This window comes from Gymnoscopelus braueri (assembly GCF_963280865.1).
Source record: "Gymnoscopelus braueri genome assembly, chromosome: 18".
In the NCBI taxonomy this organism is placed as follows: domain Eukaryota; kingdom Metazoa; phylum Chordata; class Actinopteri; order Myctophiformes; family Myctophidae; genus Gymnoscopelus; species Gymnoscopelus braueri.
Window position 1 is genome coordinate 26,652,051 of NC_137618.1, and position 6,945 is coordinate 26,658,995.

Sequence of the window (6,945 nt, forward strand, 5' to 3'; positions counted from 1 at the left end):
ATAAATTCCTAATTTCAAAATATTTCCTTTTTAAAATCCTTTTGAAAAGTCCCTCTTGAAAGCTTTAGATGAGAAGTCAAACAGGTGACACCAGAAGGTTGTTAACATATCTTTTATTAATGGCTAAATACACGTTTTAGCAAATAACAGCATAAGTATACAGTAAATATAAAACTGGGATGTATATTTTTAAAAGACAATTCAAACTAATGAAGTTAAAATTGACTAAATCCATGCAGTTATACAGAAATGGTAAATATTCAATCACATTTGTATTTCAGTCCAGATCACAATGAAAACACAGTAAAAAGAAGAATAGCAGAAGTAAAGTTAAGCGTTCGCCTTCTTCTTGGGTTTGTTCTTCCTGGTCGTTTTAAACACTGGAGAATGCAGGAATTGTGTATCTGTGAATTCTGTAATCTGTCTCCACGCCTCATTTTGCTAATAAAAAAGACAATCACAATTTAGGAATCTTGTGCATTAGAGTTCTGGGAAAACACTTGGTAGGCTACTCCTGTCGTGAAAAGCACAAAATAAATTACTTTCATCAGTATATTAATAAAATACACTGTGGGTTATGCCATCCTTCATTCCTCGTTTAGGTCCTCACTTTAGATTACAGAATATACTTTATTGATGCCCAAAGAGGAAATTCATAATGTCACCAGCACAGAACATTAAGTTTAAAATGGACAAAAAGCAAATGAGAAAATAAGAAATAGACTAGGGGGGACAGCCACATCACACGCTAGTGGTTTCATGCTTTTATGAAAAAGTTAACGATTCGCCTAAAATTTCGTACCAACTAAGCCAACGGACAATCAGGCCTTTAAGAGATCTGTGCAGAGGATGGCCCTTGTATGATGCATAATTTTTTTTTCAAGTTACTTCTGACAATCTCCAAAGAACTTTCCTTTTTGATAACTACCTACAATAAATACCCAACAACCTACCAGTTGAGTGACGGTTCCTTGTAATTTATAGTTACATGACCTCCTCCTTGGACGCAAGGCTGCATCATCTGAGGCCATGGTGTTGTCCTCACTCTCCCTCCCTGCTGTAGCAAACAAATTAAAATAAGTAATCTTGCCAACTGGAATCATATGATCCACACATTTGGCTAATAAAGACTAGACTGCAAACCGCAATGAGGTGACATTACTGTCTACTGTATGATTGCTCAAAGTGTACTGCAACTCCAGTTTCCTCCAATAGTGGCCTGTATTAAAAGGTCTCCAATAATGGCTGACACAAAAACACATGCTTGTCCCAAATACAGATTGGGGAGAACAAACAAAGACGGTTGTTTGTACTAGTAATGTACAAGCGCCACAAGGTGGCTATTAAATTTTATAAAACACCACAAGCAAGTGTCAGCATTTAGCAGATAGCATTGGATGTTGCATTAATGATATGTGGATTTTGTTTTTATAAGAAATACCCCACAAATGTTTTAAACCATTTACCGGCAAACAGTACATGAATATGTATATGTTGTCAACATATATTAGCCATTACAAGTCAGCTTACCTACAATTGTATTCTGTTTTATAACCATTACTATCCATGCAAGATATGGTGTTTTGGTATGAAACCCCACATTTTAATTTAACCAGGCATCCTGTATCATAGCATAACTACGTGTCTGACATTGTTAACCAAACCAAACAGCTTGAAAATACAGCAAATTACAATATTTTAATTGTAGGTACATCTTGACCCAGCTATAGCAGTCGCGATAACACATCGCTCCAATGAACAGCAGCAGATCACTTTTGGCTGTTATTTATAGGCCCCTCAATGTGTGCTTAAAAGTTGGGGTAGATCAGATGCTGCGTTTTGGGCATTTCTTTTTTTTTAAACTGACCATTTTGCTAACTTTTGAAGGCAGTCATAGACGAACGGAATATGAAGAATCTGAATGATGCACGTATTCCACATGACCCCCGATTTGTTAGTTAGTAGTAGTGCTAAAGAGTGTGTTTTCACTGTTTTGCCCCAAAAAATGGGAGATTGTAATTCTTTCATTGTACAACCTATAGTTCAAGTATAAGCGGCCTGATACAGCACCACCATCATGCCGATTGGAAGAGTCTTCCTTGGCCAACTGGGAAATTTGCATTACGCATGAAAAGTTTGACGCTGATCGGTCCAGCGGTTTACAAGATTAGCTGCACAGACGAAAACTTTATATTGATCAGTAAGCAATAAGCATGCATAACATCTCACCTGGAGATGCTTCATCTGGAATAACAGTTTCTCTGGCTGCAGTGAGCCCCTTTGGGACAGAGACCAGGCAGTCCAGTTCTGCACAGCTGACATCCACAGGTGTTCTCTCTGCCATGACACACACGAGGAAATAAGATTATTCATTATTTAATGTTTTACATACAATGATATAAATCAAATATAGTCAACGAAAAGACCATATTGTAAATATTACCAATCCAAAGACATTATTGTCATCACTCCTGAAGGTCTAACCATATACAGAACAGAAATAAGTATTGATCAGAAAACGTGTAGCATACAGTATGTACCACACCTGGTGATGCCGTTTTGCCTGTAGCAAAGTCATCGTCCAAAGGCAGTATTTCATGAGTGTTGCTACTCCAATCCTCTGAAATGCCTAGTTCTTCAGCAGAACACCTAAAAGTGTCCTGTGTTTCCTCTACGAATCCTTTATCATTGTGATCTATGGCTGGGAATGCAGGAAGATTTTGATCACAATGTTGCTTCCCTACAATGGCATTTCCAACCGTTTCTGACTGTGCCGTCATATGACTGTATCCAGAACCTGGAATAATAAAGTCCTGCTCTGTAGTACTGGCTGGTACTAGGGCTGGTACACCGTTTGGAGAGGAACATCCATTGTTTGCTGGGACAACAAATATTTCTCTGCATCTTAGTTTGTCGCTTATTCTTGAAAAGGCTCCAGTACGTCTCCTTTCCCTCATACCTCCTTTATCTCTGGCCGTAGTGGTGTTAGTTAGTGATTTTAATCTCACCCCTGCCATGACACACAGGATGAAATAAGATCAAATATATCCAACGAATACACCAGATTGTAAATATTACCAATCTAAAGACATTTTTGTGATCACTCCTAAAAGGTCTAACAACTTACAGAATAGAAATAAGTATTGATCAGAAAATGTATTATACAGTATGTTAGCACACCTGTAGATGCTTCAGCTGGAATTGCAACAGGCACTTCAAGCACTACTTCTCTGCTGAGGATCAATGTACCAGAGTCTTCTGGAATCTCTCTCTCTGATAAGTGTTTTGCACTTTCTTTGGCTCTGGAGCTCTTCATGACAGGGTCCATGACACAATCATCCAGCACAGGTGTGACAATGTTTGGGCCATTTGAGATGGCAGAGATAGCTAACGTTTCTGGGGGGTCGCATGCGTTGTTGATCTTTGCCATTTTCAGATGGTCACAAGCCTGAGGCTGCCTTAATTTGGAGTTACGAGGGATAATACGACGTTGCACACATGGCTGGACCTCCTCTGTATAGTTGTCTTTCTGTAAGAAAGTACCAGTGGGCTTCCTCTGTGTTTCAGGGTTCCTCACTGCACAGTTACCACCACCTTGATCTGTAAAAGCTTTACTTTGCTTTCCAGAATTCACCACTTCTTTTCTTCCGACTTGTGTATTCTTCTTTTTCTCTGTGACAGTTTGTATTATAAGAACAGTGTCCGATGCAGTCAGCTCCATGTCTGTGTCCAGGAGCATTGTGTTCCCTTGTTCAGCAGCAGATTTACAACCAGATCCAGACTGAGGTAATTTCTGTGATAATAGATCATAATTGAATTAAAACAAGAATGCAATATGAAATCCCCCACTCTCCTTTCCAATTGGCCACTATTTGCACCCCCTGGTGGCCCCAACTTTGAAAAGAAAAAAATTGTGTCGTTAGAAATTAAATTGAAATATCCTTACATCATCGGGAGGGTCTGTTGTCGTGCCCACGTCATATAGGGTGTTGAGGCCTTTGAGGATGAGCATCTGTGGAAAGAACATGTCAAATACAAAATATGATGGCATGAAAGAAATCTCTTCTTTTGTCAACGCTGTGTGCCCATCATATATCCAAATATCCTTCATGGGAGGCAGATTAGGCATGTTCAATTCACATGACCGTTTCAGCCTGTACTGTATGATTAAACACAAGGGTGACTTAAACACAGTAACCTTGATACAAAGGAACTAATTTAACATTCTTAGAATCATTTACAAGCTCATTTACAGATAAATGGCTCTCTATAAGTAATTATAAGTAAACCTTATTATAATATACCACAATGATTGTCAAAAATCATAATGGTGTAATGCAGTGGTTCTCAACGTGTGGTAAGGGGACCCCCAGGGCCAGGGGTCCTTGAAGGGGTTCCAAGCAAAATTAGGTAATATATAGCATCAATATCAGTTTTACCACTTTAACCCTATAATACATCGGCTATCTGAAAATAGCTTATCTACAAGCTACAGTGCGAAACATCATGGAGCTTGATGATCTGCTATTTTCGAACAAATCTTAATCTTTAATACATTTTAACAACCCATTATTTGCAAATGGGAATCGCAGCCATATACTGTACATATCAATTTGGGGGTCCTTGACATGCTAATAGTTTCATGTCCTTGACATGAAATTTGGGGGTCCTTGACATTAAATAGTAGATAAAAAGAAACACTAACCAGCTTTCTCTCTTTGTGCCTCATGGTGGCCATATGAAAGTTCTGATCCAATACTAGTTTCTGCAGTTTAACAATACATATCTGCAGCCGTCTGATCTTCGTCCTCAGGGCAGCCAAATCGACAGCCAAGGCCTTATTGTTGGCCTTCAGGGAAACTTTGAAGAAGGACGAGTTGTCTGGTGTGGTCAAAAATAAATAATTAAAGTATCAATACTGCAATGTAGAAATACCATTACAAGTAAAAGTACCAGCATTCAAAATGTACTTGACTAAAAGTACAAGTGTATGAAAATTGGAAATACTCCAGTCAAGTAAAAGTACCTCAAAATTGTACTAGTACAGCACTTTAAATGTACTTAGTTACTTTTCACCACTGAGGAGTATTACGTTCTCTCTGGACAAACGAAAGCAATAGCTTGTATTTTATGCAATAAAATGTGCACTTACTGAAATTCTTATTCTTGATTTTCGCTGCCGCTGCGACTACACTCGGTCTCTGTCTCGACTTGGAAGGCATTTTTTCTTGATTGATTACTGAAATACAGAAATGTAAACAGCACAAGTACAGTCAGACATTTGAGCTAAAAAGGATAACACAAAAAAAAAGTCTCGTTTCCACGATGACATTAACGTTAACAGACATATAATCACGTAAAGACTATCGAAAAAGACAGTTTGTTAGTAATGTTACCGTTGTTGTTAAGTAAGGAAATTGACCGTTAACGTCTCCTTTACTTCTTCTGTGATACGTCTTTCTTCATCAAGACTGGATTTTAAAATGTCAATCTTCACTAGATTAAAATACAAATATTGTTCTTTTCACACATCTTAAAACAAGTGATAAGAGAGCTGAGTGAGTAGGATAAAACTAAAAGTCTTGCCTCGGCGCCGCCACGTTCAAACAACACACCGGCTGCTGATCATTTATATCAGGTGTCCGTGTTGCCAGATTCTGCGAGAGAAATAAGCAACCGGGTCCATGAAAACAAGCCCAAAAGAAGCGACTCGGCTACGGCGATTTGAATATAGCCGATCGACTACAAGCTCACACAATGCGTCGCGATGTGACGTGTTGTGAGCTTGTATGTCTGCTATTTAAGAAGAAAGAAAAAATATTGAAGAAAATAGGTATGTATGGGGGGTCCATGGTACAAAATATTTTCAGATGAGGGGGGTCTGTGACTCTGTAGGCAAATCTTTTTTTTTTAAAACATTCCAACCAAAATGATTGAAATCCTTACTTCACTTTAAGGGGGGGGGGCAGATACTTTATTCTGCACCATTTTAAAAGCTCTCTGGATGTATTATTTTCTTTTTAGTTTTCATCTACATAAAAAACGTAATACCACCTTTAACTCTTTTAATGCAGAGTAAAATGTTTCTTTGGATGTTGTTAACATTGCTGCAATCACCCTCCCCCCTTATTTTTTCAGAGTTCAATGCAGAATTATGTTACAATCGACTCCTCTGTCCTCGACTTTATTTAGTGTGCTGCTGCTGCGCAACATTGTGTTCTCCGAGGTTGATTATCTTTGCCTGAATCGGGCTTGTTTTCATGGACTGTCATTTTACACTGGTGATGGGCATTTTGATTCATTTTGGGAGTAGGTGAAACTACACCAATAGAATACATATTTATTTTTATCGGCTTGTCCAGGGGTCTTCAACGGGGGTTCCTCAGAGTTACTACAGGGGGGGCCACCAAATCGTTGTGCGATGGGAACCTTTTTATGTTGTTTTATAATTAACCACCATATTCCGAGGAGAACTTTGGCCAAAAATAGCAGCTCTACAAGCTCACAACGCTGTATATCTGCTATTTTTGGCTAAAGTTCTCCTCAGAATAGGGATGCTAGGGTTGAAGTGGTTAATGTAAAAAACTGATTCCTATCTCACAAATATTTGGCGGACCCCCTGTAGTAACTCTGAGGATCCCCTGTTGTCGAAGTGTCGAACTGATGTAGCGTGGTCGATCATGCTTCCAGTCCAGCTGAAGTCCTTACCTCCAAAAACATTCACCACTCTCAGCTATAGCTACATCCTGCTGCCAGAAGCAGCGTTGTTGCCATGTCTGCGTATTATAACTGACTTTGGGCTTGTTTTTCTGTAAAGGTGCTTGTAAATATTGGTTGCAGTTTTTTGGGGGGTTGTTTTTTAAAAGTGTAGTTGCTTATTTGGGCTTAATGTTTCTTATGTAGTTTTAAAACCAGTGGTTCTCAAACATTTTTGTTAAAATGTTT